This window comes from Neomonachus schauinslandi, chromosome 13, assembly GCF_002201575.2.
Source record: "Neomonachus schauinslandi chromosome 13, ASM220157v2, whole genome shotgun sequence".
NCBI lineage: Eukaryota > Metazoa > Chordata > Mammalia > Carnivora > Phocidae > Neomonachus > Neomonachus schauinslandi.
Genome location: NC_058415.1, coordinates 71953059 through 71965152, shown reverse-complemented (window position 1 = coordinate 71965152; position 12094 = coordinate 71953059). Strand labels below are relative to the sequence as shown.

Here is a 12094-nt window from a genome sequence, read left to right as displayed (position 1 = left end):
TGTAGGCCTCAGGTTTGCACCGTCACGTTGCGAAATTGAAACTGGAGCCCCGGGCGGAGCCACCTCTGCCCGCGATCCGCCCCGGTCCGGGGGTGGGGGCAGCTTAGCCCCTTGCCCGCTGCTCTCGGGCTGGAGGACGAGCCGGGGGGGCCCAGGGTGGCGGGCTGTGTCTGCCCGTCCCGTCTGACCCCGCCGTGGCCCCGGGTCCCAACTGTTTGGGGGAGTTCTGGAAATGGAGCTTTGGGGGCGGGGGAGAAGGTGCCTCTGTGTGACACCCTAGAAATCAGCGGAAAGGTCAAGAATAGGCGGTGACCCTCAGGTGGAGCAGGAAGGACGGGAGGGCAGAGAGAGGGTCGCGGGGCTAGACGCAGGGGGGACCGGGGGCTGAGAGCGCTTTCAGAAAGGAGAGCCAGCGCGCCCTCGGCCGTAAACGTTGCCGTTTTTCAGGGGACGGCGGTCCCCGTTTGGGGAGAGCGGTGGTCACCCTGAATCCCAGGCCGCCCCGCCCGCCGCCCGGGTTCACTTCGATGCTTTGTGGGAAGTGTAGTTCCAGGGCGCCGCAGGCCCACGCTGGGATCATAAAAATTGAATTTTCCTAGGACACGTAAGATGATTTCTGATTGCGTTTGGGGTGGTTAGACGAAATGTTTAGGTTGAGCTTTTGTTTGTTTTTTCAGTGCTGCCCATGGGTTTATGACAAAAACAAAAAAGGTGTTATTTAGGGATGATGTGAGTTTTAAGGGGAATGAAGCATGGGTGAGGTGTCGCAAGCCTTGTGAAGTTTTTGTTGTTATAGTCCCTTCTGCATTTCCATACGAAAGTAGTTATAAACATAGTAATTTGTGTTTCTTTGGTGTTTGGCAGTTTAAAGCTACTTTTATATACGTGATCTCACTCTTGCCCTCATAACAACCTTGTAAAGCAGGTAGGTAGGAATTAAACTTGTTTTAAAGAGGAGGCAGGTTTAGAGAGATTAAGTTCCTTGCTCCTTTGACAGAAAACTGGTGTAGCAGGAGTAATGTTTGTTCATTCTGAAGCTGAAATTAACAGTTGGTGTGACCCTGGGCAGGATGGAGAGTCTGAGTGGACAAGGTCTCAGGGTGTTTTTGGAGATAGACATGGTTTGAGGGCCGCAGAGTTGATCAGATCCAAGCTGGAGCACCCCTACCAGGCCTCCTGGGGAGATCAGTTCCCTGATTTTTTTTTCTTCCCTTTTTTTGTTATTGTGGTAAAATACACAAAACGTAAAATTTATGGTCATAACCATTTTTAAGTTTATAGTTCAGGGATCTTAAGTACATAGTGTTGAGCAACCATCACCACCATCCATTTCCAGAACTTTTCATCTTGCAAAACTGAAACTTTATACCCATTAAACCTGAATTCCTTATCCCACCCCGCTCCACCCTCCCAGCACCTGGCACCCATCATTCTGCTCTCTCTCTGATTTTGACTGCTCTAGGTATCTCATATAAGTGGAATCATACATGATTTTGCCTTTCTGTGACTGCCTTATTTCAGCCTAATGTTAGTTCAGAGTTCATCTCTGTTGTAGCATGTGACCGTATTTTCTTTTATTCCATGTGTGTATATATTGCATTTTCTCATCCATTCATCTGTTGATGGACTCTTGGGTTGCTTGCATATCTTACCTGTTGTGAGTAATGCTGCTATGAACATGGGTGTACAAATATGTCTTTGAGACTCTGCTTCCAGTTCTTTTGAGTGTATATGCAGAAGTGGGATTGTTTGGTCATATGGTAATTCTGTTTTTAATTTTTTGAGGGACCACCATACTGTTCCTACCAACAGTGCACAAAGGTTCCTACCAAAAGTACACAAGGGTTCCAATTTTTCCACGTTCCTACCAACGCTTGTTCTTTTCTGTATTTTTGAAAGTAGCCATTGCAATGGGTTTGAGATGGTCTGTTTAAAATTGTTATACCGGGGCGCCTGGGTGGCTCAGTTGGTTGAGCGACTGCCTTCGGCTCGGGTCATGATCCCAGGGTCCTGGGATCGAGTCCCACATCGGGCTCCCGGCTCGGCAGGGAGTCTGCTTCTCCCTCTGACCCTCTCCTCTCTCATGCTGTTTCTCTCTCGCTAGCTCTCTAATAGATGAATAAAATCTTTAAAAAAAAAAAAATAAAATAAAATAAAATTGTTATACCGCATGGTATCTCAGTTCCTGTAGTACCTTTAAACACTTTAAAATCTGAATTACCATTTGGAATGGGGGAAAGAAAACTAGAGGAAAATCGGATATCCTTCTTTTTTTAAAGATTTTATTTAAGAGTGCGAGCGTACCCAAGCGTACACGAGCTTGGGGGAAGGGTGGAGGGAGAGGGAGAAGCAGACTTCCTGCTGAGCAGGGAGCCCGATGTGGGACTGGATCCCGGGACCCCAGTATCATGACCTGAGTCCAAGGCAGACGCTTAACTGACTGAGCCACCCAGGCGCCCCAAACTGGGTATCATTCTGAAGTGGCTGACATATTGTGTACATGCAGCATGCTCCCGTACATCAGGTATCTGTTAAGTGCTGGTAGTACTTATGGTAATACTTCTGGAACTTACAGCTTTAGCAGCTACTGAAAAAGGAACAAGTAATTCCAATCCTTGCTTTTCCATTGTTTTGTTTGGTCAAGTCATCAATCATCGACCACAAATATCTGTTGACTTGGTTTCTGTGTTCCTTCAGAAGAGATTAAATGTTTGGCCGCTGGTACCTTAGAATAATTTAACTTGAAATTACATACATAAGTACTGGCTAAGCAGTTTCAAATAAGCCACTTTTAGTTTTTTTTTTTTTTTAAATTTATTTGCGAGAGAGACAATGAGAGACAGAGAGCATGAGAGGGAGGAGGGTCAGAGGGAGAAGCGGACTCCCTGCCGAGCAGGGAGCCCGATGCAGACTCAATCCCGGGACTCCAGGATCATGACCTGAGCCGAAGGCAGTCGCTCAACCAACTGAGCCACCCAGGTGCCCCAAGCCACTTTTAGTTTTAGAATAGTTACAATAAAAGGAGAGATGGCCGATAAATGATGCTTTATACAATTTTTTAAAAAGCCAAGAATCTGCATATTGCTGGCTATTATTTTTGACAGTGATAATAAAAGCAAACTTTTGGATGCCAGCATTGTTTTTTTCCCTAATACTTTATTGTAAAAATCTTCAAAAATACAGAAAAGTTGAAAGTGAGTATTCATATACGTACTACTTAGATTCTGCATTTGTTATTTTACCAGCTTTATCATGTATCTGTCCATCTTCCAATCCACCTTTTACAATTTTATTTTAATTATTTTATTTTTTAATTCAACTGTGGTAAAATACACATAATGAAACTTATCATCTTAATCATTTTTTAGTTGTACGGTTCAGTGGCATTAAGTACTCAATCCAGCCTTTTTTTTTTTTTTTTAAGATTTTTATTTATTTATTTAACAGAGCGAGAGAGAGAGAGCACAAGCAGGCAGAGCGGCAGACAGAGGGAGAGGGAGAAGCAGGCTCTCTACCGAGCAGGGAGCCCGATGCGGGGCTCGATCCCAGGCCCTGGGATCATGACCTGAGCCGAAGGCAGCCACTTAACCGACTGAGCCACCCAGGCGCCCCTCAATCCAGCCTTTTTTGATGTGTTTCAGAGTAAATTGGAGACCTCTGTAAACGTACCCCTCAAAATTTCAAGTCTAGCATGAAGTGTTTTGCATATATTCTTTCATTTGTCACAGTAATTCTGAGAGGTCGGTCAAATTATTATTGCCGTTTTATGGAATGGAAAACAGACTTTTTACGTTCCCAAGGTCCTGCAGCAAGTGAGCGGTGGCGTTGGATCCCAGGTGTCTCAGACTCCAGCGTGCAGTCAGCCAGGCTTTAGGCTGTGTTACCTCTGTCTACCGTAGTCAGTGTTCGCGCTGATGGAAAGATCTGGTCAGGTGGGCTGCTAAATTCTTAGCTAGATGTTACTTTAGTCCAACTATTGGACTGCTGTTTAACATTGCTGTGGGGTGCAGAAGAAACACCACTGTCCACCAACAGAATTATAATATTGCTGAGGGGAAAGAGGAAGCATACATGTAAACAAATATGGAGGGAGCAAAGTGTATGATTATGTAATATAGATAATGCTAAAATCATATTATCTGTGGTTCCCACATCTGCTATTTAGGGATGTATAGCTGGTAACACTGGGTTTCTATAGATTTCAGATCAGCATTTTTTATCTTTGTATTTGAGGTGATACACATGCCATAAATTTAAATTAAATCTATAGTTGCTTTCAGTTGTATCTGCCACCGCACTTTGCGGGAGCTCCCAAGAAGCAGCACTGTTAGGTTTCTGTTTTATTTCATATTTATCGATTGACTGAATGATTAATATCATTGACATATGGAAGTTGCCAAAAGGTAAGCAGGACAATCTTGGGCTGGGATTTCTTAGAATTTGTTATTCTTTCACAAATCTCATGTAATTGTCACTTTGAATCAGGTGATTGTAAAGCTAATGTTTATTGAAAGCTTACTGTGTGTTCTAGTCACTTTGTACATGTTGGCTGACAGAATCCATACAGCACCCCTGTGAGTTTGGTGCTGTTACTGTCTCAGTGGTGGAACTTCCTTCAAATTATAGAGTTAGGGCTTGAATTCAGATTCTCTGATTCCAAAGTTGATGTTAATTCTGACTGACTGTTGTATTACTGTCTCTGAAAGGGAAAATACAGTTAATAACAAGAGCAGCATGTTCCTCCCGCCCCCCCCCCCATGTCCTACTAGCCTCCAGAAGAAATCTGCTGTCGTGTATAAAATGTGGCAGTATTCTGAGGTTCATTGAATAGAAATATTAGATTTTTGGGTGAGATGCCACGATAGAGAACAGTTAGTTCTGACTTAAAGATAATTCTGAAATCTAGTTTGTAAATTACTTAAGGTCATGGTGCTAGAACTGTTTGGAATGGAATGAAATTCAGTGCAGGGCATGTGGGCTAGTTTTTCTTCTAATATTACCGTCTGCCAGTTCATGGAAAAGTTGACATTGTGGTTATGTTTCAGCAGTGGACAGGGAGATTTCTGACAGAGGGAAGGAAGCATTTGAGACTTTTCACCTGGTCAGCTGTTCAGTGGTTTCATATTCTGGGCTTTATAATTATAAGGCATCCTTAGCATCTGATCTTCACTGGGATAAAGACAACTCAGGAAGGAGTATGGCCTGTAATCTTAAAGCACATTGACACTCTTCAGTTTGACCATTTGACAGAACCATGGGGAGCTTCACTTGGAAAAGTTGGCCAGATAATCAACATGTCAAATACCTTCTGAGAGAGGCTTTGCCAGTGCTCGGAAGCCTCGTGGCTCTTTTCGAGGGTGAGACGTGGGAAGCTGTCTGTGTAGCCATGTGGGGGAACGTGATTCTGTGGCCTACTGAAATAGCCCCAGAGACAGCCATCTATGCAGCGGAGCCGATCTTTGTGGAAACGCTCAGTCAAGCCTGTATCATTCAAATTTTGGTTACTTAGTCAAAGAGGGAAGTTAAAATGGGAAATAATGATATTTCTGTTTCTTATCACTTCTATTCTAATTCTTCATTTTTACTCCATTCTGTCTTGACTTGTGCTTCCAATGAACTGTAATATTTAATAAAGGCCAATGTCCGTGAAAGTAGTTGGCACTGGGGCATTCGACCTTGTTCAGAAGATGTTAAAATTATCGGCACTGCCAACGTGCTCTGATGGTCTAATTCAAGTTTCTGGTCTCTGGTTTCAGGCCTGGCCAGTCTCTGCCTTGATGCTTGTTGTCTTATATGGCTTATTTTCCCCACACATTTTCAGTTAAGTAAGCAGACTTTAAAAATCGAGTGACTAACTTTTGGTCCTGTCCCCATAGGGCTTATGATCTGTGGACACAGGTTTATATATAAATGTATGTAACTGATACAAAGTGTAATATGAAAAAGGCCTTCCACTGTTCTTTGGAAGTTTCAAGTGAGAATAGCTTGGGCTAAGACAGAGGTTGGAAAATACTTTCAGAGGAAGTTTGAGTCTGATGTCCTGGAGTAGGGGTGCTGTGGCTGCGGGAAGTGTTGGGAAAGGAGATGAAATTTGGAGTTTGATACTTGACCCTTTCTGCCTTTTATGTTCTTTTTACGATTTGGGATCTTCGGCAAATTATTTACCTTTCTAGGTCTAAGTTTCTTTCTCATAAAATTGGGATAGTAAGAAATACTCATAGTGTTGTTATGATTAATGTATATGAAAATGCACTGTATAAACAGTTAAGCTCTATGTAAATTATTATTATTTAGGTGGGGAGGCAGTAGGACATGAAGCTGGGAAGAGAGGTTGGGACTAGCTTGTGTGGGAATGCCAACACAACTAGTTTGGACTTTGTTCTGTAGACAGTAGAGGACCATCAAAGGCTTTTAAGCTGGAGTGTAACATGAGTAGGTCTGTTTTATAAGGATAACAGGTAGCAGTGGTGTAACATTGATTGCGTGGATCCAGAGACCAAGAGCAGCAAGACTAATTAGGAGAGTATCGCAGTGGCCAAGTGAAAGAAACCTAGGGTCTGAAGTGGGACAGTGGAAGTGAATTTGGTAAGGAGGTAACATAACCTAGAATCCCTAAAATAGGCAGAAATTATCAGCCAAGTAGATGAGTGTTGTTCAAGAGAGGGAGGAGTTAGAGATGATTCCAAGAATCCACCTGAGAGATTTGCAGGGGGTGGAGAGTATAGTCTCTGACAGATTTAGGGAGGTAGAAGTGGAGAAAAGAGAGAACAGGTTTGTGTTCAACAAAGAAATAATTTGTTGAGTGAATGAGTTGAATTATTGAGGTGCCCATGTTGCATTGTTTAGGGAGACTGTTTGGAATAGTAGCTGAAATGTCGTGTGGAGTCAGAGATGGTTTTGAATCCTGGCTCTGCTGCTTTTTGATTAATGTCCTTGAACAAGGGACCTAACTTCTGGGCTTTGGTTTTTTCATCTGTTAAGTGGGATAACCACCAAACCTATTTCACAGAGTTGTTGTAAGAGTGGGAAGAGATAAATAATGCATGTTAAGAACCTGAAATAGCGCTAGGCGTGTGGCTTCCTTGGGCGTGGGAACTTGTTCTGAAGGTTGGGACAGTGTGGGGGTGATGGTAGAGTCAGGGCAATGGGCATATTGTCCAGAGGACAGCTGTCTGGGGGCTGTGCATATGTAGGGGTGAGAAGAAGATCAAGAAGAACCAGAGAAGGGGATCAGGAGTGCTGAGAGAGGGCAGAGGTTCCCAGGGTTATGAATGTTCACCATTTACATTCTCAGTTGTAATGTGTAGTAACGTGTACCCACCTACTAATACCCTTCTTATAAAACTGTTGTATAATTAACACTTCCTTCAATTTTTAATGTAAGACTTTGTATGTTTATGATTTTGATGTATATGTACACATATACATATATGATGAAATCTATGTTGTATTGATATTCCAATGTTTGTCTTCGGTGAATAATTTGAAAGTATTAGCCTGTTACTTCTATACAACCACTTTTATTTGTGGACATACTCCTTATCTTTCTCCAGTTTGGTAATCACTATAATTTTTTCCTCCTCATTCTGAATTTGCAAAGCAGGGCATCAAATTAGATCTTAGCATAGAAATGAAAAGTGCTTTTTTTTAAAAAATTTCTTAATGGTAGCTATGAATATAAATCTTTTAATTGCTTTTTTTTTCCTGGTGTTCTAAATAATAGATTCTTTATACAATTGCATATGTACGAGTGGATGAACCTACCATTGGTGATCCAGAGGATTTTTGTCAAGACTGGATAAACCATGTATCACATTGATTGTAGAGGTTAGTAGTTCCTTAGTTTCTTAGGATGTGTGCATTTTTTTGTAGTAGCATTTAAAAATGCATAGGTTATCAAGTAGCAAGAAATTTCCTGCCAAGATCTTCATGGGTTTTTCTCCTTTTCCAGCTATCCTGAGAGAGTTAGTGAAGTTCATGTTAGTTTATATATTCCTGAAGCCTCTATTGTCTGTCATCACATAAACATAAATTTAAACAATTAGCAAGAGAGAGAAAAAGATAAAACTTGAAGACATCACTTTAGCAGGGTGCACAAGGAAAAGACTGTGAGTGTTAGTTTTCAAGTAGTATTGTCTGCCACAATAAAAAATGACTTTACATGCTCCCGAAATGTCATCCTGGAGTTAACGGTTTTATTTGTAAAAAAAAAAAAAAAAGAGAGAGAAAAAAAGGGGGGCATTGAAAGAGGCATCATCATAGTAATTGGATATTCCTAATTCTGCCTTTTTGACATGTACTGTGATGAAAAAGCCACTAAATTCTACTTAATTCTGGGGCCGAATAAGACTAGTGTTGGTGTCATTCTTGAATGATATTGGATGGTCCTTTGATTGAAACTCTGTAAATTCAGATTGTACTTCTCTGATACCATGAGCTCAATATCCAGTGTACCTTGGATTTTGTGGCTTCAATCCAAAGGTGCATTTTATTGCTTCTAATCTAACGATTGCATTCCCCTTTCCCCAGTGCATTCTGTTTTTCGGTATGTATATTGCTGATGATGGTGTATGATTCCTTAATTCAGTTAAGTGGAATTTTGAGGGATAGAATGAATGGAGTATTTTATAAATCAGAGTTCAACTTTAGCATAAGCTTTGGTTTATTTTTGCTATCTCACATATCTTCATTCCATTATAGAGAAATGGAAAACTGGGAGGTTGGAGGAATTGTTTAGAAGAAAAATGAGGATATTGTTTATTTGCTCCTAAATTCTTTCTCAGTGCTTTTGGGCCTGTGACAGATGTGTTAATGAAATTATGATATACCGAAGGCAAGCAGGTCAAACCACAAATGCTGGAATTTAAATAGTGACTTAAAGAACTTTCTAGAGTTTACACATCCAAATGAGCATTGTCCTAAGTAATTAACTGCTTTGGTGGATCTTAACTATCACATGTTTGACTTTTATGCAGTCTGAACTCTTGCATAGTATATATTGTCTCCTCTAAGCTGGCTTTCATAAGCTGAACTAATCTTTCTGCTCATCAGTTTACTAACATTGATTTCTAACTGGGCATTGGCCAGCTGCTATCTCTGGGGGAAAGGGCTTCCTTGGGAGGTGGGAGTGTTTGTGGAGCTCAGTGCATCTGGAGTGTGGTACTTATTCAGTAAATCTGGGGTACAGATGAGGGCTTCTATCTCATCACTTGGCCCAACCCTGCCAAGCTAACCCTGTGACTTCTTCCTTCCCTCTGTCTGTGTGTGTGGAGGGGGGCAGGGGGATGTGTGTGAGCAGGAGAGGGTCGCCTTGCTTAGGGCTATGCTGGGTTGGTCAGGGGGGCTCAAAGTAGCCTGACACCATCTCCAGGTGGCTAGGACTTCGGAAGCGGCAGGAGAAGAAAGACTCCTTTCCCCTTCCCTGCTCAGAGTCAAGAGCGCATCCTCGTGCAGAGGTTTCCATATTGGAGTGTCTGCCTGGGTCCTGGGGGTAAGATGGTGGGCTGGAGGACAGGAAGTTGGTCTGTCTGACTGCTTAGTTCTGGGAGTAAGGGGTACCAGCAGGGACTGTGTCAGCAGGCACCTCCTGCTCCGAGCCTCATTGCTTGCAGAAGTTCTTATCTGTCTCCCCTTTGGGCAGCCCTGGCTGGAAGGAGCCATGATGGAATGGATCCTCTCCCCATCTCTGACTTATATTGATTACTACTGGACTTCCTGACATTCTCCTTTTAAGTATGTTTGCATTTAATAAGTTTTTTTTTTTTTTTTTTAAAGATTTTATTTATTTATTTGAGACAGAGAGAATGAGAGAGAGAGAGCACATGAGAGGGGGGAGGGTCAGAGGGAGAAGCAGACTCCCTGCCGAGCAGGGAGCCCGATGCGGGACTCGATCCAGGGACTCCAGGATCATGACCTGAGCCGAAGGCAGTCGCCCAACCAACTGAGCCACCCAGGCGCCCAGTTTTTTTTTTTTTTAAGGTAGGGATTGGGGCAAACATCTTTTTAAAAACCTAGCAGTAGAGATCAAAATTGAAAACATTTATTCCTGAAGAAGGATCTCGCTGGCCTCATTTGGATATTGTCACTTAAGTAGTAGAGTGGCATTTAGTGAATCGAAATGGCATATAGAAATCAATAGATGATGTGGACTTTAACTGCTTTAACCTTAGTTAGTATCTGGTTAGATAATTCACAGGTTTGATCTACCAGAAAAGACTATTACATATAAAATCTAGATGGCAGCTAGGCCTTCCTTACTCTTCGTAGTTTTAGCCTCACACTCCTAATTGCAGAGGTTGTCAAAGTCCAGAGGTGGTCATCTCTCTGCCACCCCCAACCCCCCATCACACCCTGTTCTTGTGAATTTCCTGTAATTTACTTTACTTATGCTTTTCTTCTGTTAGGTTCCCATTTCTGAAAATGATATTTTGGTTCCACTCATGTCAGCTTGGACATGAAAACCCACCTGTTTCACTGGTTTACACACACACACACACACACACACTCACTCACTCACTCACTCACTGACTCCACTCTCCCAAGCATTTCAGCAATTTAGTTAACTCTGGAAGATGTGAGTCATGGGGAAAGTCTTGGTGTAGAGTGTTTGACTTTCTGTCCTTTCACTGTTCTGTCCTCTCTCTCCTTTTCTTTTCTCCTCTCCTCTCTGTAGTAACTACTTCATCCCTCCTGATTTGGAGCAGACTAGTTTGTTTTTTTTTTCCCCAAAGATTTTTATTTATTTATTTGACAGAGGGAGACACAGCGAGGGAGGGAACACAAGCAGGGGGAGCGGGAGAGGGAGAAGCAGGCCTCCCGCGGAGCAGGGAGCCCGACGCGGGGCTCGATCCCAGGACCCCGGGATCGTGACCTGAGCCGAAGGCAGACGCTTAAGGACTGAGCCACCCAGGCGCCATGGAGCAGACCAGTTCTGCCACACAATCAGACCGTCCAGAATTCCTCCCACCTTTTTTTTTCTTTAAACCCTAAGCACTCGTCATAGTATTAAAATATATATAGTCCCTTTTTCAAGAGATTCTGATGTCAGGTATTATAAATTGTCGCCAGTCCCCTCCTTTCCCTTGCTACAGATGTTGAATGTATAAACTTCTAACTAACTTTTCTAGTGCACGAGAAATTAATATTTCATACATTCAACAGGTATTTGAGCAACTCCTCTCTGCAAGGGACTGAATTTAGTGCTGGGATACCAAGAGACTTAAGTCACAGTTTCTCAACCTGAGGAGCTCTATAGAAGGATGGAGGGTAGAGGAGTGGGTACTTAGGTGGAATCAGATTGAAATCACACCTCAAAGAACTGCTTTGGTCTAAGGAGGAGAAAATCGGGCAGTTACATAATGCGTAGCAAAAGACAGTGAGTGCCAGGAGAGATGTAGAAGAGAGATCTGTGGGAGTTTGTAGGGCTCAGATGGGATGTATAAGTGTGCAGCACGTAATATTTGAGCTGGACCTTGAATGGGAGGAATTGGCTGTGTGGAGAAGGAGACTATTCCCCATTGGGGGACTTGGTTGACCAAATAATTGGGCAGGGAAAACATGGTACACTTAAGAAGCTATTGCGATTTGGATTGCTCTTGCGGGAGTAATAGGGTGCATGGTTGAGAAGATTCTTCTGGAGCTAGATTGGCCATTAGGAAGGAAGGACTCTTTCTCTGATCTGATAATTCACCCTAGGCATGTGCTAGCTGCTTTTTTTTTTTAAATGTACTTTTATAGAAGTACTTCTTTTTTTATCCCCTTCGGCAAAGACCTTCCGCTTGTATTTGGACCCAGTTTGTAAGCCGGCTTAAGCAAAAACAGGGCACTTATTTTAGGGAGTTTTATGGAAACCCGAGGGGCCTTCACGAAATAGAAATCATCCAGTTCTTCCAGTCACTCTCTGTGCTTTTGTGCCCATTCTTTCTTCAGACCAGCTTCTTCTGATTCTGTTTCATAGAGTAGGCTAAAGAGGCCCATGTCCTATCCATTGGCTTTATAGGTCCAGGCACTCAAGGGTTGCTTGACTTTTTTGGTCCCACTTCTGAATTGCTGAGGAAGGTATGAATTGAGTCGGGACCCATCCTGACACATTGGC

At 42.7% G+C, this 12094-nt stretch overlaps 1 protein-coding gene across 1 annotated transcript in view; it reads left to right on the top strand.

The window, feature by feature from the left end:
* ECPAS (Ecm29 proteasome adaptor and scaffold) overlaps nt 1–12094 on the top strand; it is a 104273-nt gene that overhangs the window by 520 nt on the left and 91659 nt on the right. The window lies entirely within an intron of this gene.